This window comes from Canis lupus, chromosome 7 (genome assembly GCF_048164855.1).
Source record: "Canis lupus baileyi chromosome 7, mCanLup2.hap1, whole genome shotgun sequence".
NCBI lineage: Eukaryota > Metazoa > Chordata > Mammalia > Carnivora > Canidae > Canis > Canis lupus.
In genome coordinates, this window is record NC_132844.1 from 65,634,587 (window position 1) to 65,659,285 (window position 24,699).

At 36.8% G+C, this 24,699-nt stretch overlaps 1 protein-coding gene across 11 annotated transcripts in view; it reads right to left on the minus strand.

Annotated features, from left to right (window-relative positions):
- The window catches only part of ZFAND3 (zinc finger AN1-type containing 3), a 324,488-nt gene that overhangs the window by 195,274 nt on the left and 104,515 nt on the right, over positions 1-24,699 (minus strand). The gene's annotated exons all lie outside the window — the stretch shown is intronic.

Consider the following 24,699-nt stretch of genomic DNA (forward strand, 5'->3'; position numbering starts at 1 on the left):
CACAATTACTACCTCCTACCTCTCTATTCTTTCTGTTTTATCCACACCTACTACTTAATGAGACTACTTTAAATCTGAATTCTTCACTTGGATGCTGGTTCTATCAATTAAATTTATGAACCTGCTAAAAAATGTGTGCCAAACTATGAGCACATGTACCTTTGTCTAAGAGAAGAATCCTCAATTTTCATCAAATCTTCAAACATCTGTGATTACAAAAGAATAAACACTGCTCTCTAGGACCACAAATAGCAACACTATTCATTTAATTTGATAGTCGTTACTCAGTGATTCATTTTTCTCTCTCCCTCACTTACTGCCACTTATTAACCAAATCTGAAATCCTAAAATATGTCTTTCTTTTCTAGAATCCATATCACTAGTGTCATCCTGTGACTGATGGTCACTACTATTGTGACCTCTGTGATTCATCTTCTTTTCGTCTTCCTCCCCTAAGAATCAAAGCATTCCTTTGTGCTTTCTATATTCACCCCCCTGAATTAGTAGTTGTCAAAATGTGATCTCCAAACCAGGAGCAACAGCAGAATGACCTGGGAATTTGTCAGACATGCAAATGACTCCAGCCCCATCCCATGCCCACAACACCAGAAACTCTAGAGGGTGAGGTGCTGCAATATGTGTCCTTAAAGACCTCTCCAGTTGCATGTTCAAAATACAATAAGTTTCGATTCTGTTTTGTCTTTAAAATATTTAGTGAACACCAGCTGTATACAAGAATTTCATCTTAATATGACAGCTTCTCAAAACTGACTTTAGATCTTTCAGACACTTCCAATTTCTGAGTTGCTGATAGAACATATGCAGTCCCTGCATTACTTTAAATTTGGTCTAAGACCAAATTCATCAATACTCCTGCCTTCACACACACACAGAACACAAAGTTTTCCTATTCAGTTTAGTTGCATTTACCATTCACATTTATTTCTCCCTCTTTTTCTACATATGTATCTCAACAAGAACTCATGCATTCTTTTATCCCAGCATAATTCAGAATTTATCTTCTGCTCTACTGCCACAGTACCAATGAGATCTGGGACTTTACCTTATTTGTTGCACAAATATAATTGGTAACTTCCCCCCAGAGTTCAAACTCTCACAAGCTAGACATTTTACCACTGAACAACATGGGGGTTAAGGATACCAACCCCACACAGAGTAAAAAAAATCCATGCATAACTTTTTACTCTTCAAAAACTTTACTAATAGCTTACTGTTAACCAAAAGACTTAATAGCATAAAGTGTAACACATTTTGTACATTATTTGTACTATATTCTTAAATGATACAAGCTAGAGAAAAGAAAATGTTAAGAAAATTTTAAGGAAAATATATTTACAATATTGCAATGTAAAAAACTGGCATATAAGGGGCACCTGGGTGACTCAGTGGTTGAGCATCTGCCTTTGGCTGAGATTGTGATCCTGGGGTCTTGTGATCAAGTCCCACATGAAGCTCCCTATAGGGAGCCTACTTCTCCCCCTGCGTATGTCTCTCTCAATCTCTCTGTGCGTCTCTCATGAATAAATAAATAAAATCTTTCTTTCTTAAGTGGCATATAAGTGAACCCATGCAGTTCAAACATGTGTTGTTCAAGGGTCAACAGTATACAGAGGACCACAGAATTTTCATTAAAAACAATGCAAGTTAACAAGACAGTAGAATAACACCTTTAAAAAACTTTGAAAGAAAAAAGCCAACCTAGAATTCTATACTCAGTGAAAATATCTTTAAAACAAAGACTAAATAAAGATTTTTTTTCAAAGTTCCAAAACCTGAAAGAATTCATCACCAGTAAGAAATGTTAAAGTTCATCCTTTGGACAGAATGAAAAGGACACTATATGGAAATATGGACCTATGTACAAGAATGTCAAAGGCAGTAGTAAGTTATCACATTGGTAAACATAGAAGATTTTTTTTAATCAAGTCTGTTTAAAAAACAACTGGCGACTGAAACATAAACAGTAACAATGTAGTGAAAAGGTTATAAAAATACGCAAAACTACGGGCAGCCCAGGTGGCTCAGTGGTTTAGCACTGCCTTCGGCCCAGGACATGATCCTGGAGACCCAGGATTGAGTCCCACGTCAGGCTCCTTGTATGGAGCCCGATTCTCCCTCTGCCTGTGTCTTGACTCTCTCTCTCTCTCTCTGTGTCTCTCATGAATAAATAAATAAATAATCTAAAAAAAAAAGCAAAAGTAAAACATATGACAATAGCACAAAGGTAGGGAAGAAAGAAATGAAAGCACACTATCACAAGGTTTTTATAAAACATACCAAGGGGCAGCCCCGGTGGCGCAGCGGTTTAGCGCCGCCTGCAGCCTGGGGTGTGATCCTGGAGACCTGGGATCGAGTCCCACATCGGGCTCCCTGCATGGAGCCTGCTTCTCTCCACCTGTGTCTCTGCCTCTCTCTTCGCTCTCTCTGAATGAATGAATAAATAAATCTTTAAAAAAAAAAAAATACCAAGTAATATACTATACCACATAAACACAGATTATGAGTTTAAAATGTGTATGATACACACTAAGGTAAACACTAAAATAACAAAAATAAGTCAACAAAAAAGGTACGATGGTATCATTAAAAAAAGCTCAATTAATCCAAAAGAACACATGAAAATTAAAAAAAAAAAGAACACACGAAAAGAAGATTAGGATAAATAGGAAACATGTATCAAAATATTTAATTCATAGATTGAATGATAGATTTAAACTAACATACCAATAATCACAACAAATATAAATGGCCTAAACATTCCAAATTGAAAGTTAGAGACTGTAAATTGATTTTTTTTAAAGATTTCATTTATTTATTCATAGAGACAGAGAGAGAGAGGCAGAGACACAGGCAGAGGGAGAAGCAGGCCTCATACAAAGAGCCTGACGTGGGACTCAATCCAGGGTCTCCAGGATCAAGCCCTGGGCTGCAGGCGGTGCTAAACCGCTGCGCCACGGGGGCTGCCCTAAATTGGTTTTTTTAAAAAGATCTCAATTATATGCTTCTACAAGAAAAGTATTTAAAATATAAAGACACAAGTAGATTAAAAGTAACAAATGGAAAAAGACATACCATGTTAATGCTGACCTAAAGAAAGTCGCTAAATTAATCTCAAAGTAGGTTTCAGAACAAATACTACACCTAGGATACAGATAGTCATTTCATAACGATAAAGGAATCAATTAAAAAATATGAAAAAATCCTAAACACTAATGCACCTAGTAACAGAGATTCAACCCATGAAGCAAAACATGCAGAACTATAAGAAAAACAACAGAAAAAGTCTACATTTATAGTCAGATTTTCAATAACCTCCCAGTAACTGACAGAAGTAGGTGCCAAATCAGCAAAGACATGGATTTGAACAACACTACCAACCAACTTGTCCTAACCGACATTTACAGAACATACCACTCAACAGCAGCCAATGCACAATCTTTTCAGGTGCACAAAACATTTACAAAGACAATATTCTGGGGCATGAAAGAGGTCTTATTAAGTATGAAAGGAAGGATATCATACAAAATATATTTTCTCAGTACAATAACATTAACAGAAATATCCCTGAAAAATACCCAAAGAAGGAAAAGAGAAAAGGAAATATGAAATACCTTCGCATACTAAAACGCCCCATAGGTCATAATATTTATATACTCATAATATTGTAAATGCTCAAAAACTAACCAAAAATTGCATTATGAATATATCTGGGGGGAGGACAGCACCAGATAGTATAAGAAAGCAAACATTTCACATATCATAACTGTAAGTTAAATAAATAAATAAGCAAGCAAGCAAGCAGCCAGCCTTTGGCCCAGGGTGTCATCCTGGAGACCCAGGATCAAGTCCCACATCAGGATCCCCACATGGAGCCTGCTTCTCCCTCTGCCTGTGTCTCTGCCTCTCTCTCTCTCTCTGTCTCTCATGAATAAATTTTTTAAATCTTTTTTAAAAATGCATTCAAATAACAAGTCAAAAAGGAGGATAAATAGGCAGAGTATAAATTTAGAAGAAACTGAAGAAAGAGCTGTTTCTGAGAAAACCTGGAGGGAGCTGGGAGAAGTGGAGCATTTTGTTACGTGTCCTGTTCTATTTAAGCTATAGACACAAGTACTTGGACAAAGACATACTTGTCAAAGACATTTCATCTACGTCATCTCATCTGATTCCTGGTGAGGGAGGTGTAATGATCCCTGTCAGACAGATGAGCTAACTGATATTCCAGGTTACATAGCTTGCTCAAAGTCAAAGCCACTACAACTTTCTTTGATGATCATATACACAATACCTGTCATGGCATCATTTAAACAAACAAAAGACAGCGGGTGAGGGGGGGACAAATTGTTTTCAGTTCTCATTTTGAATTATTTCTATACATATTTTTAGTTTTTATTCTCCTCTACTGAAGATGACAAGCTTACTGGTTGCACAGAACAAGAAGGAATCTTAATCTCCTGTTAATAACACTTAATCTTAATCCTGTTAATAACAATCTCCTGTTAATAACAGATTTTTAAAAGAAATCTGAATAGAGGGGTTGATTCTTGGCAAATGTGGAGGTCGAATGGTTCAAAATCCAAGATTAAACACTTAAGACCTGTATTCTTTTAAAAAAAAAAAAAAAAAGAAAGAAAGACCTGTACTCTTAATCATTATTTTTAATTGTGGTAAAATACACATAACATTAAATTTACCTTCTCAACCATTTTTAAGTAACAGTTCACTGGCATTATGTACATTCAATCTTTGAGCAACTATCACCACCATCCATCTCCAGACTTCCATTCTTTCTTCCCTCCAGTGCCAGGCAACCACCATTATACTTTCGGTTTTTATTAATTTGATCACTCTGGATACTCTAAATAGGTAGTATCATAGTTCACTGCCCTTTGTTGCTGGCTTATTTCACTTAGCAATTATGGCTGCAGTCCTCAAGGTCTATCTATGTTGAAGCAAAACTTTTTAAAACTAGCTTCCAAAGCAGTGAAAACCAATCCTTTGATAATGCTGTGAGAAATTAAAGCACCAGTGAATTTAAGAGATACAATTTAAGAAAAATGATTGTTTCCTTCTCCCTTAACCATGATCAGGGCACAAAAAAACAAAAAGAATTAAGTCACAATTACTACTAAAAAAGGATATCTTGGTACTTTATAATGTACCCAAAGGAAGGAGAAAAAAACTACTTTCATTTGTGAAAAATCCAATTACTTTTCCTCTAAGGTTGATGCTCTTTTGTGTTGTACAGCAAAGGTCTATAAGGAAGGGTTTCTGTAAATGCAGACTGGGTCTTTGTTTTCTATTTTAAGGGCAGGGTCACATAAAAGACAACATCACTAACAATATTAGGTGTTCACAAAATATTGAGTCATGGTAAATATCTTATAAATCAGAAGCAAAATAGCCTCCATTCAGTCACACAGAGCTCAAATAGGAAATACATGAAACTTGACCTTTAGAATATACTTAGAAAAGGTTCTCTTGGTTGCAGTTTTAAAAAACAAGCTTGTTGTGTACCTTTACATTCTCTTCCATTCTCTCACTCTGAATCTCTTGCCCTGAATATCTGCATTTATTTCCATCTGAAACTTATTGCCCCAGTCTTTCAATGGAGCCACTAAACAGAGCACACCAGACCTTTGAGATATCAAAAACATTACTCTGATATTGAGGTGAGCCTGACTGTCTGAATTTTGATTTATGATGCAACTAGAGTCATCCACAAAATTCTAACAAGGCCTGATAACCAGTAGTGCTTCAAGTGTCCAGGTACCTGACAAGCACTTAAGCAAGAGCTGTGGTTTTCATAGGCTCAGAATATTAACACTGAAAAAGAAAAGACGTCTGCTTAAAACAAAGTCAGGTATTTTATGTGACAAATGTATTTTTTGAAAAGTGTTTTAGGCAAGACATTTTTGTTTTATAAAGACCATCTGGCATGCCCAAGAGTAAGTGATTACCACTGCTAATAAAATAAGATTATGTTGGGGAGCCCTGGGTGGCTCAGCAGTTTGGCGCCTGCCTTTGGCCCAGGGCACGATCCTGGAGTCCCAGGATCAGGTCCCATGTCGGGTTCCCAGCATGGAGCCTGCTTCTCCCTCCTCCTGTGTCTCTGTGCCTTTCTCTCTCTCTCTCTCTCTCTCTCATAAATAAATAAATAAATAAATAAGCAAGCCTGTTGATATTTCAATGAAAATTTTCCATTGTCCAAAATTATCTGCTTCACTTGCTATTTTTCTAGATATTATATAGTTTGATGAAGCATCTCAATACACAAAATATTAAGTACCTCTACCTTCAGCTCAGATTATGATCCTAGGGTCCTGGGATTGAGCCCTGCATCATTCTCCCTCTCCCTCTCCCTCTACCTCATGCTCTCCCTGCTTGCGCGCACTCGCACACTCTCTCTCTCTCTAACAAACAAAATCTTTAAAAGAAAAAAAAAGGATTTTGAGAAAATCTGGTCTGGTTTATGATTTCTTACACAACCAGACCACTTTGTTAGAATGACACCATAAAAAAGGTCCATTCCCAAAAAGTATATATCTTAGTAAATTAAACACTTTATCTTGGGTTAACACACACACACACACACAAAAAGGCCATAATATGGATGTTTTGTCACATTCAGGGGAATTTCTTTAAGGCACTAATGATGTAGAAAACATTTTAATACATTTTAGTGATTCTTTCATTGCTATACGGGAATAAAATATATTATAATACAAGCCTTTTGAGAAAATTTTTAAAATAAAAAATTCTAATATCTTAGAAGATACATGTGCATAAGGTTGTCAACTATATCAACTCTACTGAACAGTGAAGAAATTTAAGTAACTTTGCAAAACTAAATGAGCAAATGAATTAACAGAGTAAAACAGAAAAATGCATATAATGTCTAAGAAGTATCCACAAATAAAAGTGTTACTGCCAAAAAAAAAAAAAAGTGTTATTGCCACTTTGTTATAGATTTTTTCTTTCTAGACCTATAGTCAAGATTACTAACAAAGCATAGTTACACTGGAAGGAGAAAGGGAACGGAGATTGAAGAAAGACATAAAAAATGAAAAAAACAAGCCACTTTACCCTTCCCACATCGTTTTACTTTGAAACTCACTAATTCAGCAGACATTTGGAATAAACACCAGTGTTTCAGAAAAGGCTCTAAGATTCCCTCCAATGAGACATTCTATGATCACCATTTCCTCATATCACATGATTAATGTGGGATTTAACACTTACTAGACTTTCTAAAAAACAGTGTTATAGAATACTTATGATGTACACTGTATAACTGAATTGACACAGAAGAAATCAACATCTAATTTAGCTTTTGATTGCCTCTAGAAGCCTAGAACCTGTGTTTAAAAACTTTTTTGAGAGAGCCTTTCTGACATTAATTTTGATTCAAATATGGAAATTAATAGCTACTGGATCTTAAACCATATGAGTCAACTTTATGGAGAGCTGGCAAATTAAGGGATTCCTTGAAGATGTTGAAGATTTTCAAAGTTATCTGTCTTGGCCTATTTGGCCACTGGTTAGAAAAGTGTTAAGGAGAAGAAAGGAGTAAATTTAACCCTTAATTATCTTAACTCAGAAAATCGTTCAAGCTTAAAATATTATCACTATGGGTATTTATCTTCAAAAATAAGGCATGGGGCATTTAGTAATATTGTCATGACGGTCTCCTCAAATCATCAATACAGATTTCAAGACTTTCATTGGACAGTGACAGAAATGTGTACTTTGAGTTTAATTTAGTTCAATTAAATTAGCTTCCTCTAGCAACAGCTTTTTGTTTGCAACAGGGCACGCCCACCAACTCTTTGTTCATGGAAATGTATTCTCTTGTTCTTTCTTGCTTATATATGTTAATAAATGTTATAATGTTTCTAAAGCCATTCCCAAGTCTTTATATAACTTTCTTCCTGGTATCTTTATTACAAAGCTATTGACAAAGTCCTATTTTTTCTTCAAGGTAAGTCCTATAGGAAATAAGAAAACACAAGCAACTTCATGCTTTCTTGTACCAATGTTGAGTTTTAGAGTTTATTGGACTGATCAGCTAAAAAGAGAAGTCTATTATCTGTAGTATAGCTATAAATACAATACTGAAGCCCACCTAGGAAGGGTGTCTCCCTGTGTAACAAGTAAACTGTCAGCCTATGACTATCTATGCAAAAGCATCTGTCCTTTAAATCTGGATGTCCTACTAAAATTCCAAATAGTTTTAAGTCACTGGTGGCTCAAAATTCTATTAACATCCACACACTTTGGCAAAATCTTATACTTTTCCTCATCATTTTCAACTATCTTTTGGCAGTTCTCTACTACACTGAAAACTTGGCTTCATATATTAGAAAAATAAAGAGGCTAACCTAGCTGCAGTTTTACTCACCTTCCTAAACATGAACAGTTCAAAATCCAGAAACTGCAGCAGGCACTGGATAATTACTGAGGAATTCAGAGAATCTTGCTAACACATGTCTTGATGATGAAGAAAAAAGTGGATATGGAATGACAAACTTTTAAATTTTGTTTAGCCTATGAGAAAAATTTATAAAACCTCTATTTTATGGAGGTAAATTTTTACTCACCCTAAAAAGTGCTGCTCTTTAGTAATGACTCTTCTTTGTTAGTCAAAGAGTTAAAACCATCTCTTTTACTCCCAAATGAGTGTCAGTCCTACTCAGAGGTGCCATGTTTTATTTAAAACATACTCTTTCTCAGTAACCACTTTCTTCTAATTGGCAAGGCAAAGCCAGGTCCCTAAAGCACATAGCTCGTTACATTCAGTTTGGATTACAAAAACACACCATGAAACAAACTGCATCAAAATGTACAAATTAACAGCACAGGAGTATGGGACAGGGAGGTGGAATTAGATTGTAATATGGAACAAAACCCACAGGGAGGCTGGGGAACAAATCACTAGTGTCTCTATAAACTATACAAGGTTTCCAAATGAGCAAATACACAAGGCAGAAGACAGGCTTTCCCATAACTCAACCAAATTACTAACTATAACTATGGATACAACAAAACCAGACTTTTTTTTTTTCAACACCATTATGCACACATGTATGAGAGAATGGGAATACCAAGAACGTTTAAGAAATGAAACCTGCAGGCTGCACTATTTAAATATGAAACTCATCTTTGCTTTCACACTGACAATGTGCAAACAGCCCTGCAATTAAACCACACCTCCAAACATTTTCTTAAAAAATCTTCTGAGAAGCTAAACACAGGAGACTAAATTAGAAATGGTGCTTCACTATGCAGCACAGAGAGCAAGGTTAATGAGCTAAGTTATATGAACAAGAACAAGAAAGATGTTACAAAATGAAGATCTCACCACCAAAATAGAAAATGCATTAGACAACTCCCCGCACCGCCCCCCCCCCCCGCCCTTCCCGCCACATATGCACACCTTTTCCCAAATTAGATACTCTGTGAAGCTTCCAGCACAGTTTCTCTGATTTTCCCTGGAGATCTAGAGGCAAACTCCAATTGAACCAGAAGAAAAGAGAACAGGAAAAGTGTATACCCTTAACCTACATACAAATGCAAAACAATACTACTGCTACTTCCTCACAAGGTCTTTACAGAACAATCCCATCTAAACCTACCACCTTCACTCTGAACAAAATTTAACAGTGGGAAAAGATTATAACGCATCTAAATACCTGAAATCAAATCTCAGTTCGTTTTAAAATTAATTTAATCGGGAAAATTATTTAATCCATTTAACAGCAGTTTCTTATCTGTAATATGGAGATACAAAATCACCAAAGTTGTAAGGATCAAATCAGATAATGTGCAAAATGGCCTCATAATATAAAAGGGCTACGGATATCTTATTATTGCAATGACTTCATCTAAAGATTTTATTGACTTCTTAGAAACATTATCTGTCCGTGCCCTTTCTCCATTTTATTTCATCAACAGTAATCCTTGTGTTACTTCCATTTTAAGTATCTTTTTTAAAAGCATTCCCCCTTTAATACGTACGTACCTTTGTTATTTTTCTTCAAACCAGAAGCCTTGAGTTAAAGTATCTTTTCCTTCTTTCTAATCAGTTTTTAGTTTAAAAGTAATTTAAGAAATTTAAAACAAACCTTTGTTAATAATTAAGATTGTTAACATACAGAAAGTTCTACTTTACACACTAGAATCAGCTGAGTAATGGGGCCTCTAAATGATATAGTATTTTGTATTGTTAAAATTCATATTTTAGGTATATAATTAATGGCCTGCCTTATCATTTTACCACCACCCCTATTGTGACTAAAAATTAAATGCATGGGGGTTATAACCAGAAAGTGTGAAAAGCAGCCGCACCCTAAGCCTCTCATTCAAGGCCAAAAAAAAAAAACTGAGATTAAGAATTACTCTAAGTATCTGTGGTATAGTGGAGTCAAGATCACTGAAGCACAAAAATAGTCTCGTGGTGCTTTCCTGTGTCTATGTGATAGTTATTGATATTCCTGCCAAGCCAAAAAGGAAGCCCATAAACCTACCTGATCATGTAGTTTGCATAGTCTACTAAGAACATGAAACATGAAACATGAAACATAGGCAATATGAGCAGTTAACTCTTACGGAGCTTTGTAGGTCGTCCAGGGTTGTTGCCTTATTACACGAAGGGGCCAAACACATCTAACCCAAGCAGATCTCAGAACTAGGGGATTCTCCAAGCCTCTTTTGATAGAGGTATACCATCAGTATAAAATTTGAGCACATATCTCTTACATGTCTATTTTTTTTAAATAGTTATATTTCCTGCAGTAGACTGAATGGTATGCCCCCTCCTCATATCCCTCACCAAAAAAAAAATAAATATATATTATATATCTCTCTAAAACCTATATATATAATCGTATTTATTAAAAAGACCTTTGCAAATTAATTAAGAATTTCAAAATAGGGGCATCTGGGTGGCTCAGTCAGGTAAGCATCGGCCTTCACCTCAGGTCATGATCCTGGGGTCCTGGGATGGAGCCCCAAGTCAGGCTCCCTGCTCAGCTAGGAGTCTGCTTCTCCTTGGGCCCCTCCCCCTGCTAGTGTTCTTCTCTCTCTCTCTCTCTAACAAACAAACAAACAAACAAATAAATAAATAAATTTTTTAGATGAATTTCAGGGGATCCCTGGGTGGCTCAGCAGTTTAACGTCTGCCTTCAGCCCAGGGCACGATCCTGGGATCCTGGGATCAAGTCCCACAACGGGCTCCCTGCATGGAGCCTGCTTATCCTCTGCCTATTTCTCTGCCTCTCTCTCTCTCTCTCTCTCTGTGTCTTTCATGAATAAATAAATAAAATCTTTTAAAAAATAAAAGTAAAACGAATTTCAAAATAATACCATCCTACATAAGTAGGGGCACTAAATCCAAAAGTCAGACACACACAGGAAAAAAAAAAAGCCATGTCAAGATGAGGGCAGACCCTGGAGTAATGGACTAATGTATGTACAAGCAGAGGAATGCCAAGAATTGCTGGCAGGCACCAGAAGCAAGGAGAACCATGGAATGGATTTCCCCTCAGAGCCTCCAAAGGGAAACATGTCTGACTTCTGACACCTTGATTTCAGACTTCTGGCCTCTAGAACTGAAAGAGAATAAATTTCTGTTTTAATCCACCCAGTCTGTGGAAATGAGGGCTGTCATAACAAAACACCAATAAGATTATGTACATCACAAAAATCAGCTATATATATATATATATATATATATATATATGATAAAAGTATGTAAGTAGAAATTCTAACATTTTCTGTCTATGCAATGGATAATCCTGTGCATCTTACGAAGAACAGTTTTAGGCCAACACATGGACAGAAATAAAGCCAAAAGACAGAGCCAAACTATTCTAAAAATCCTGTAGCTATTACATTTCTTCCATTTCTCCCAAAAACTGACACATGGTGACAATTTTTCTACTCAAGGCTTAAAAGACGCTACCTGTCTACTACTTACAGCATTGAGAATTTTGTTTCCTATTACAAATGCAACAATTATTTTTGACATAATTTCCATGACAACATCTTCAACACACTGCTTCATTTAACTTGCATAATAATTAACCACACAGTTTAAGAATGCTTATTAGTGAGACAGCAAACTGCCATGGACTAAGAGGTCATAAAGGGCTGTCAGAGAGTTCAGCTTTGCTAATCAGTTAAGGACCTGATGCCCTTTGTCTTGCTTTCATTTGAGAGCAAGGAAGTTATACCACAGAAAATAGGGTCTTTAACACAGAAATAGTCTTAACAGATTCAAACAAGTTTAAAAAATAGAGAAAACTTAAGGTTGCAACTGTGGTATAAAAAGAGTGAAAGAAACTTACGTCTCTGTCAAAAGGGGACTAGATCAATTGGGGCATGGTATTAATAGAGGCGATCAATAATTTATCAACCACTTGGGACACTGACAAGTACAAAGTCAGAAACCTCCTCACTGAGTATGGGAAGTTAAGTGGGCATTGTAGTTTTAGGCAAGCAAATCAGTTTCACTGTCATAATTAATAGTTTCACTGTCATAAATACTGTAAACTGAGACTATTCCAGGTAAGTCAGGATACTGATTATACTAAATTATAAACAGTTAAAATGACCTACAGCAACATGTATCAAGATTTCTAAAAAATTATTTAAAAAATACAAGCTGTAGAATGACTAATGCAATATCACATACATTTTTAAAACAGAATAATATCGTTTATATATATTCATATTAAAAAGTATAAATACAAAAATAAGAATAGTGATTCTTTGTGAGGTAGAAAAAGGATGATTGGGATAGAAGAAAACTAAGAGATGTAGTTCCCTTTTAAAATATATTATAAAAGGGGGCACCAGGGTGGCTCAATGGGTTGAGCGTCCAACCTCTTGATTTTGGCTCAAGTCATGATCTCGGGGTCTGCTTGAGATTCTCTCTCTTTCCCTATGTCCCTTACCCCCACATTCACACTCTCTAAAAATAAATAAATCTTTAAAAAAGAAAATATGTTATAAAGCAAAAAGAAAACATGTTAATATTTGTCAACTCTGGTTTGGCTTGTGAATGTTTATTATATTATTTTCTGTAATATCCTGAATTTCAGATACCCACACCAGATATCCACCAAAGGACACATACTAGCTGAGAGAATTCAATGAGCTGAACTATATCTCTTATTAACCAATGCATGATCAATGTGTGTGTTATACTGGAGAAATCTTTCTTAAACTATCAGTTTTTCAAGAAATCAGAGTGTATGATAGTAGCAAATCAACAGAATTATAAGGAAAGAAACACCCTATTCAAATGCTTCATTTTAAGTGCAGCAGCTGCCATTCTTCTAGAAAAGGTGATTTGAAAAGTCAAGGTATGACAAGCATACAAATTCTAACATCTTACTCCAACTTCACCATGCTATAAAATGACTCACTGGAGAGGGTAGTTTGTTTTATACTGTTTTAGTGATGGGTACAGAGTTCCCACAATTTCTAGAAGAAATCATGCATAACAAGAAGCGCTTAAAATTTTCAGATTCACTCTGTTCCTCTTACTGCAGACCCTCAAAATTCAACTGTAACCTACAACTCTTCTTCCCTTCCAGAAGTGACTGGTATATCAGGCCATTTACACCCTGACTTCTAACAGAGAAGGGAAGCAGACAGGAGATTAGAGTGCAACTCTAAACAGCTTAAGAGTTGCAAATTCATAAGGAAATGTTTTCATTAACTTGCTATGAAATAGGAATTTGTTACCCTATTCTGGAAATTACCATGAAAAACAAGTCGCCTTGAAGAGAAACATTTACATTTTCATTTATCTACCATTCCACCCTATACCCTGCATTGTTCTATCACTGAACCTGGATGACAATATTTAGATTCCCTATGTTGCAAGCTATAGCCAATTCGATTTTGCACATTTCAGAGAGAAATTAACCACTTCTGCACTTCTGAAATGTGTCTAAGTAGAACACACTTTTCTTCTGAAACATCTAATTACATTAATAAAAGTCTGAGCCAAAAGATAAACAAAATTAAAATTAGTTAAAATCACCCCAAATAGGGCAGCCCGGATGGCTCAGCAGTTTAGCACCACCTTCAGCCCAGGGCGTGACCCTGGAGACCCGGAATGGAGTCCCAAGTCGGGTTCCCAGCATGGAGCCTGCTTCTCCCTCTGCCTGTGTCTCTGCCTCTCTGTGTGTGTCTCTCATGAATAAATAAATAAAATCTTAAAAAAAAATCTCCCCAAAAACTCCTACGCTAAGACTACCAAAATTAAATTTTTCAACTACTTTCTTTGAGCTTTATCCCATGCAACTATATACATATAAATTATGTGTAGTTATGGGTATTTACCCAAGAAAACTAAACTACTAATTCAAAAATATATATGCACCCCTATCTTTATCGCAACATTTACAATAAACAACATATGGCAACAACCTAGATGTCTGGCCATAGATGAATGGATAAAGAAGTTGTGATACATATACAATGGAAGATTAAGCAGCCATAAAAAAAGAACAAGATCTTGCCATCTGTGACAACATGGGTGGACCTAAAGTACACTGTGCTAAGTGAAGTAAGTCTGAGGCAAGGGCTGTCATTTTGACTAAGTAATCTTAGTGACAGGAGCCAAAGAAGCAGCACAGGCTGTCCCCCGTTTCCCTTCCTCCTTCTCTTCTCTAGTTGACTTCCCAAGCTTTTTACACTCCACTGTCCTGGTCCTAACATGTCCCAGAAACAAGAAGAGGAGAATCCTGCAGAGAAGACCGGTGTGAGGAAGCAGGGCACATGGGAAAAGAAGGCATTCTCCCTGAGATTGCCAAGGAGGCAAAACTAAAGGCCAAATATCCAAGCCTAAGACAAAAGCCTGGAGGCTCTGACTTCCTCATGAACAGACTCCAGAAAGGGCAAAAATACTCTGAAACAAAACACTACAACATGCCCAAAGAATAAGCAGCTCCCAAGTACAGGACCAGACAAGAATCTGGTGACTGGTGATCACATCCCCATCCCTCAGGATCTGCCCCCAGCAAGTTGTGGGGCAGTGGTCTCCCCTTGCTCACCCACTGGACTTTTATGTATCAAGGGTAGAGACAGAATGAACATCTAGTTAGCTCTTCTCACCTTACTAGCCAGAAATGACTCTAATTCTTCTGAGGGCTGCTAAGAAGGTGATGTGGGTTGAAAAGAGGTTCTGAGTTCATTTCTTTGGTTAAATTGAGATTTCTACACCCTCACTGTAAGCCCAGGTAGGGGCTAGAAATAAGACTAGAATTGGATAAGGCTGCAAATGCTCTTTTATCTTTTGTATGAGAAATTGGGGAGATGGGACTTCTCCTTTTGAAAGAGACTATCCCAAATTGGTTAGGCTAAGTCTTGGGACTTATATGGTTGGTTTACATCCAAAGGCTAAATTGACATACTTGGGAAAGGTTAGATAGATTGAATGAGATCTGTTTTCTGTGCTTCTCTGTGTTTTTTCCCTTAAGCTGCTATTGCTTCATGTTTCCATTATGGCAAGCTTAGATAATCCTCAACAAGAAAAACTGATTTGCTTGCCTAAAATTACAATGCCCATTTAACCTCCTATACTCAGTGTCTCTGATAGTTTGCTCTGGCTCTTAAATAAAGATTGGAGAACATCATTTACACAAAATGGGCACCTCCTCTCTCTCTTCCAGCATGTTGCTTCTACAAGTATCATGGGATAGCAGAACACTGGGTTTGGAATCAAGATATCTGGGTTCTAGTTGCACTCTGTCTCAGCGGAACTGATATGTAACCTTGGTCAAGTCATTTAACCTCTATGGATGGATTTCTAGTTCTTCATCTGTAAAAGAGCTGAATATAGGTAAGACTGATTCTAATTTAAAAATTTTGTAACTGCCAGCTGAAAAAAACTCTCTGGTATTCATTGTAAAACTAAGTGAGGTAGGCCTATCGGTGAGCCCACAGACAAGAACCATTTTAAGGTCACATAGGGAAGGAGGAAGTTGAGATTTGGGGGCTATAAATTCAGGCAAGAGGGCCTCGTAAGTAACATGGTCTTAAGGGTCAAGAAAAAACGTTCTAAGAAGCTAGCTTCTATGGAAGCATCTTGCCCCCGCCCACTTTCCTGGCCTTTGCAGCTAAAAAGCTTCGGGGCCTGAGACACATGCTCAGTCACACACATGTGGTACAGGCCCCCCCACATTTCAGATGTAATCAAATGCCAGATGTATTGTTAAGGAGACCAGAAGAAAAGGAACAAACTGAGCCAGCCTCCAGTTCTTGGTACTACGGCAGGGCTAAAGTAGCAGTTTTCTTAGGAGATGATTCACCTTAAAGGAAGCCTTGCGGGGGGGGGGGGGAGGGGGGGGGGGGGTCAGGAGAGAGATAAGGAGCATTGGGAAATCTCTGCCTTCCTAGAGCTCAGTAACTTTGACTCCTATGGGATGGGGAGAAACAGCAATGTGAATTTGTGAGTAGGTGGAGGAAAGAGGTGCAGGTGGCCAGTACCCTCAGTCACTAGCTTGGCCTGAATCGTACTGCTAGTTAGGACAGAGAGGGCCAGAGTGACAACTAACTGTTCAAGCAGGGAGCCTGCTTGGGATTTGATCCCAGAACTCCAGCTGGGATCACAACCTGAGCTGAAGGCAGATGCTCAACCACTGAGCCAGCCAGATGCCCCTCACCTCACAAATTCTGATACGCAAAACATTTGGCCCAATGAGAACAACCATTAACTTACTGATATGCATACAGGGTGATGGCAGGTAGGAATATTTCTTTCCTGACTGGACATTCACTTTTCAGGTTATCACTTAGATTGGATAGGAGAAAGTTGGTGAGGAAGGAATGGAGAGAGCAGGACCCTTGAATTCCCTTGGTCCCCAGACTCCTTCACTGACACTTGTATAGAATTTTTATGTTTCTTGCTCCATTTCCTCATGCTATCTTCCTTAATCTAAAGTCCACGTGAGGGGGACGCCTGAATCACTCAGCGATTGGGCATCTGCCTTTGGCTCAGGGAGTGATCCTGGAGTTCTGGGATTGAGTCCCACATCGGGCTCCCTGCATGGAGCCTGCCTCTCCCTCAGCCTATGTCTCTGCCTCTCTATCTCTGTCTCTCATGAATAAATAAATAGAATCTTTAAAAAAAGAATGTATTTTAAAAAAATAAATAAAATAAAGTCCATGTGAGGGATACCTGGGTGGCTAGGTGGTTGAGCATCTGCCTTTGGCTCAAAACATGATTGCGGGGTCCAGCGATTAAGTCCCACATTAGGCTCCCTGTGAGGAGCCTGCTTCTCCCTCTGTGTCTCTGCCTCTCTCTGTGTCTCTGATGAATAAATAAATAAATAAATAATCTTTGAAAAAAATAAAAATAAATTAAGTCCATGTGAGAAGGGGAAAATGTGGAACATCCTTGTACAGTTTCCTCAACTGTGCCAGCCATTTTGTACATAGATATGCCATGTTGTTATATATATAAGAATACATATATAGTTTTGTACATTTTCTTTAAAAAAAAAAAAAAGGTCAGAGAAAGACAAAAACAGCATGATTTCATTTATATGTGGAATCTAAAAAGCAAAATAGGGATCCCTGGGTGGCGCAGTGGTTTAGCGCCTGCCTTTGGCCCAGGGCGCGATCCTGGAGACCAGGGATCGAATCCCATGTCGGGTTCCCAGTGCATGGAGCCTGCTTCTCCCTCTGCCTGTGTCTCTGCCTCTCTCTCTCTCTCTCTGTGTGACTATCATAAATAAATAAAAATTTAAAAAAAATAAAAAATAAAAAAATAAAAAGCAAAATAAACAAACAAAAAAGCAGAAACAGAGCCATAAATGCAGAGAACACACTGGTGGTTGCCAGAGGAAAGGTAGGGGTATGAGCAAAATGAGTGAAGGAAAGTGGAACATATAGGCTTTTGGGTATGGAATAAGTCATGGAGATAAAAGGTACTGCATTGGGAATATAGTCAGTGACGGTGTACTAGTATTGCATGTGAGAGATGATAGTTATTTGTGGGGAGTGCAGCATAACCTATAGACTTGTAAATCACTTCACTGTACACCTGAAACTAACATAACACTGTATCAACTATACTTCAATAAGAATAAAAATAAATTATGTGTCGTGTCTAATTAAAAACAGGATACCACACATACTGCTTTGTAGTCTTGTCAATCAGCATTTAATTAATGTCCTGTTATTTTTGAAAGGGAAAACAAAAATCCCAAACTAATGGCATGTTAAGAGCATAAATTAAGGAACTCTATCATTCAATAATTTTTTATTTAGGCAGAAAATATGACAGCAATGAACAAGCTTGATAATTTTCCGATGGACACAAAGTATGCAGCAATGAGAAACAAAATCCTGTTTGAATATTGGCCTTTTCAAACACTTAACAGCCTCCCCAAGGTCCATTTTGAATTGAAAACAGTATGATAATATCAAGAAATAATAAAAGTGAACATGAAAATACTGTACAGAATCATTTTCTCCCAGCTGACAAAAGCTAGTAACAGAAATACATTAATTATAACAATATTTTCTCCAAAGTACCAGAAACTAGCATCTAAGATTACTCTTTTTGTTTTTAAAGATTTTATTTATTTGGGAGAGAAGGAGAAAGAGGGAGAAAGAGCGGGGGGAGGGGCAGTGAGCCTGATGTGGGGCTCCACCCTGGGACTCCTGGATCATGACCTGAGCCAAAGGCAGACGCTTAATCAAGTGAGCTACCCAGGCACCCCTAAGATTACTCTTTTGAATAGGTACCCGAAAACAGATTCCTACAAAACTAAGTACACACCTAGCTCTAGAGTCTATTAGAATGTGCTTCTTATAGAACATGTATCATTTTATTTATTGTAATATTCTTTACCAATAATGAGACACAGGACACACGTAACCATGAAAACAAAGATAAACTTGCTTAACTATCTTCCCACTAAGAAATATATATATTTGAAAAGGACACTGAAACTAATTTTCAGAAAATTAAATAACTGCACCATATTTAAATAATTAGCTCATAATTTAAGAAATGTTTGTCTGTAGTTTTAGTTCATCTTTAACTGACAAAAGATCTCTTATACTATAGTTCTTCTATTCTTGTCCCTTTCTATAAAACATAAAAGTGCATTAAAGTATTCCTTTTCTTTTCTTTTCTTTTTTTTACAAAAGTGTAGCTGACACATAACGTTATATTGGTTTCAGGTGTACAATACAACACAGTGATTGGACAAATCTGTATGTTACGCTGTGGTCACCCCTAGTGTAGCTACCATCTGTCAAACATACAGCACTATCACAGTATCATTGACTACATTCCCTATGCAGTAGTCATCGTCCTCATAATTTATTCATCTCATACCTGGAAGCCTGTATCTCCCACTCCCCTTTGCCCCTACTCTCTCCACTCTGGCAACCACCAGTTTATTCTTTGTATTTATAAGTCTGTTTCTGCTTTTTATTAAAAGTATTCCCTTTCAAGAGAACTAATCTGTAATGTTAATGTTAACCAAATAAAAAAATTTCTTGTGCTGCAAATAATCATCTCTCCATATTTATGCCATCTTAAGTGAAACAGTATAATCAATTCACATCTACAATTTAAATAAATTGCTTACTTTGATTTCTCAATAAAGTGCTTTTGTCAGTCTATAAATAATAAACATTTTAGTGTCAGTTTTTAAAGGAAATTACTGAAAAGTATTAAACATTAAATACATACAGGACCAACTGGTTCTTTTTACACTGAGCACATGTTAAGTTTGTCTTCTGATAAGTAGCTATCATCAGTGTTACTCAGACAACCTTCTGGCCCTTCAGACATATCTTCAGACTCCCTCATAAAGTATAAAATGGTGTATACATGATAGAAACTTCCTAGTCACCACAGTCCTCTATCCCCTACAGCAAGTATGTCTAAGGGCGGCAGATATAATGCCACACTGCTAAAGGAGTTACTTCAGTCAGTTCTTTAAAAATTTCTGCCTTTCCACTTATGATCATTCCATCTGATGTTTCTCTCAATCATACTTTTATTTAGCAAAACCATTCTGTGAAAAGCACTGCTGATATGGTAATACAAGAGGTCTTTGTCAATGAGATGCTAAATGTCCCAAAATATCGAAGACTAGTTAGTATCTAAATTGAGTTTGCAAACAGAAAATAATACCATAGCCAATATCATTTCTACCTAAGAAGCAAGACGACTACCCTTTAGAGGCTATGCTTGACTTTTCATATGTATTTTTAACATAGCAGCAGATAATCAGATTAGTTCATACTTTGACACATAAAATCATACAAACTATTCAAGAGTTCCAAATAAACAAAGGTCACAAAAAATCAACTGGTTAGTCCTTTGTCTAAAGACAGAAAAGAAATATGTCCTATTTTCCAAAGAAAATGGGATCCTGAATAACTCAATGACTTTCCAGTAAATTTCTGCAATTCGGTGGTTTTCAAACCACAAGTGGTTTTTAAATCATAACCCTGGTAATATATACTTACATCACAACCTATTATATATTATTTTCATTTATATATGTAACACAAAGGTTTCACAAAAACAATACTTGCCCTTAATATTTGCACTGCACTGATTATTTTCTATCCTACTCAATTTTTTAAAACGCAATTAAGAGGCACTTGGGTGGCTCAGTCAGTTGAGCGCGCCTGCCTCTTCATTTCAGCTCAAGTGATGATCTCATGGGTGGTGAGATCAAGCCCCATGTCAGGTTCCGCACTCAGTGGGGAGACTGCTTGAGGAGTTTCCATCTCCCTCTGCCCCTCCCCCCAGCTCATGCTCGCTCTTTCTCTAAAATAAATAAATACATCTTTTTTAAAAAGATGCTAAAAGTGTTATACCATGTCAAGAAATTTTGTGGCTTTCTTTTTTTTTTTTTTTTAAATTTTATTTATTTATGATAGTCACACACAGAGAGAGAGAGAGAGAGAGAGAGAGAGAGAGAGAGGCAGAGACACAGGCAGAGACACAGGCAGAGGGAGAAGCAGGCTCCATGCACCGGGAGCCTGACGTGGGATTCGATCCCGGGTCTCCAGGATCGCACCCTGGGCCAAAGGCAGGCGCCAAACCGCTGCGCCACCCAGGGATCCCATTTTGTGGCTTTCTATTATAGATATTTACTGATTCTTTTAGTAAAGTCCTACAAATATAAAAATGTTTAATAAAAGAAAAGGATAATACGAAAGAATATTATTTAGAGTATTATCAAAAGGGTAGAAAAGCTAAGTGGACCAAAAAAGATGCTCATGTAGCTTTAAAAATTAGAAAGGCTAAAAAAAAAAATTAGAGGGATCCCTGGGTGGCGCAGCGGTTTGGCGCCTGCCTTTGGCCCAGGGCGCGATCCTGGAGACCCGGGATCGAATCCCACGTCGGGCTCCCGGTGCATGGAGCCTGCTTCTCCCTCTGCCTGTGTCTCTGCCTCTCTCTCTCTTTCTCTCTCTGTGTGACTATCATGAATAAATAAAAAAAAATTAAAAAAAAAATTAGAAAGGTTTGTGGCAAGATGAATTGATAATTTACATTCAAGAATGCTTAAATACCATCCTTTTCAATTGTTTAGACATTCTTTCCATAATTTCAAATGAATTACAAATCTGTTAAGTTATATCCTTTCTTTAGAGGTAATATAAAAATAATTAACACTCTCAACTGGGAAGGATAATATATCAACTCAAAGGTGGGAATATTCCTTATCCAAACTGAAAGTGTTTCTACAGATAGCCTTAGTCTTACAGAGAATTGTGATTCAAGGAAAGAAAATACTAAACATGTAAAAGAGGGACTAACAATTAAGTAGAAAATAGCAAACACTTATGGTAATGGAGAAATATATACTATAGTACAATTAACTTTTCCTGTTTTTTTTTTTTTTAAGACTACATAGTAACCTCAGATAACGAGAATCCAGAAGAGCATCTTCAATCCACTGTACCTCAAATCCTAACACTAGAGTCAGTCATTTTTTGGTGCCTCCCCAGAATACTTCCTTTAAATATCCTTCTGATTATGGCATAAGAAAATCTTGGATGATAAGGGTCTTCAGGTCAAAGGCGCTTTAAGGTTAAAAGTAGCATATTGCACAACTGGGTGGCGGGGGACCTCCAAATGGCCTAAAATGATTTCAGCCAGGCCAAACCAGATTCAAAATGCCAAAAAATAAAAATAAAAACAATATCCTCCCATTTCAAAGAGAGGAATTTTGGTTAAGCAGGAAGCTGTTAAGAATAGCAAATCCAGCCAGGCTGGATACTCTTCTACGTTCATGCAAATGGCTGATACAGACATTTCTTGTTCTAACAATATGGAGAAACATTATTATTTTGTATATCATTTACCGGCAAAATTAATAATTCAAGGTTTTTTAGCAACTTTCACTTCCCATATACTCATTTCCTTTCCCTTCTGATTCCCTTTCTCTAATCTCAAACTGCCCAGGAATGTTTTATAAAGAAAAGGGATAATAATCTGAAGTGATAGTAGTTATTGGGACATCCGCTCACCATTTGGCAGAATATTTCATCAGAGGCAAACAGTCATCAAATTAACTATAAACTAGCAACCACAGTTCCTCACCTAATACTCCACTATCTCAACAAGGTTTTAAACATGTTTATACTAACTTCAATTTTACATAAACAAGTTACAACTCATTTTTTTCACCACATATATTCTGAAAAGCAATCTTGAAAAATAACTAACCTAATGGGACACAACAGTTGTTTTTAAAGTGATTATTCCATCTTTTAAAAGCATATTGTATACTTTATGGTATATTCTTAAAAAGAGTACTTAAAATCACAGCAGCTTTGGCCAAAATAATCTTTGTGTGTTGTCCTACACATCTCATGCCTCTGCTGCAATAATGTATTTCTATACTCTATTTCATACAGGAATGAAATCCACAAATATGTCTGTAAAGTTCAATGACTTTTCTTCTGTATTTCAAAAAGAATTCCAAATGCCACCTCCACAAGCAGGATGTTACTAGTCATTCCTTTCAAATGATGTTGAGGAAATTAAAAATATGGGTATGAAAATAAAGAGAAAAAAAGTATTTTCTTTACACACTTGAAAATACTTAATATTTTTAAAAGCAAAAAGCAAAAATGACAAAGCTGTGTAAAGAGTAAATGGACACAGATCACAGAGAGACAATAATTAATTATAAATATAAAAAAATCCAACTGCAAGTACAAAGAAATGCAAAGACCATAGCTGAACTATCTTCACTGGTAATTTTTTAAATTTTATATTTAGTTAGGGACAAATATAGTTCTTTGCCTTTTGATGTGTGCCCCTTTTCTCAAAGGTGCCTGACCTTCTCCCAAAGCCACACTTTACTGAATTAGAAGGGGAAGCTATCTCTATATGGAGACAGTCATCAATCTAATACATGTTTTGTCTCATTGCTACTTTCATCTTTTCTGTAAAATTTAAACTCTGACCAGTAAGGAAGCATTTCTTCATATCTGTAATTGAGACATGTAGAGCAAAAAAGAATACATTCATTTAATGGCAGAGATATTGTTAAAAGTTGGATAAAACTTACCAATATTTTTTTCCTTTTAAAGATCTAAAGTATTTGAGAAATTCCAAACTTTTAACAAACTGCCAGCCTCCTCAACCCCCCCAAAATCCCTCCCACCTATCCCCTAGTTTAGGCATAAATATAAAGAACTAAAGCCTTAAGTATGATTACTTTCTTGCCCAAATAACATAATGAATAGAAAGTGAAAACTGACAAAGATTCTCTCCTTGATCAATCTCTAACCAGGCTCTTCGAGACTTCTCGAGTAGGACTCAATCTTGGCCTATAAAAACTACAGACTCTTAACACAATTGGTTTCATCCCCCACTTCCCAAACATTAAAATATTTAAACAAACACTAACAGTTTCTAACAACTCAAGGCCCCAAAACCCTAGGATGACCCTAGCCCCTCTTAAAGTGCCTGCCTGAGAAAGCTCAAGGCTGTCAAAAGAATTTAAGGTTTTCTAGGTAAGACACCTGTCTACAGGCCTCTGACCACCCCATCTTAGACCATTTAGTAAAAAGGGTTTGCAACTATAAATCCTTCCTCTGTCCCTATGAAATGCATATTTATCTCCTAAATCTCAGGAGTCCCTGTCTCTAGGACATGAAAGCCATTCCTTTAAAATGCAACCATCAGGAAGGATAAGGCCTCAGTTTCTCAGTCTCAATAGGAGAAGGGAAATCCAAACTTCCAGGATAGTCAGCTTAAAGACACAATCAACCTACCTAGTCATTATTTACACTGACAAACCTTTAATTTTTTTTTTACTTCCCTGACTCTATGAGCTAAGCTAGCAACCCTCCTTACTCCCTCATTCTCCACTTAAAACGCCCATTTACCTTTGCACAAATCAAAGTTGTGTTCAGTTCAAAGTGAACTCTTCATATTGTTATATATTACTGATTAAAATCTGTTCTTAGCACTTTAGTGTACAGCTTTATCTTTGACAAATAGAAAAGGTTAAACATAGCTCAGTACAGACTTAGTTATTTTATATAAGATCATTAGATATAAAATTATTTTTTTAAATGAAGGTTAAATTCATGTAGGAGTCATAATTTAAGGAGTCAATCAATCAGCATTTGGGCTGTTAGCAGACATCAAGCCCAAGCCCTTCA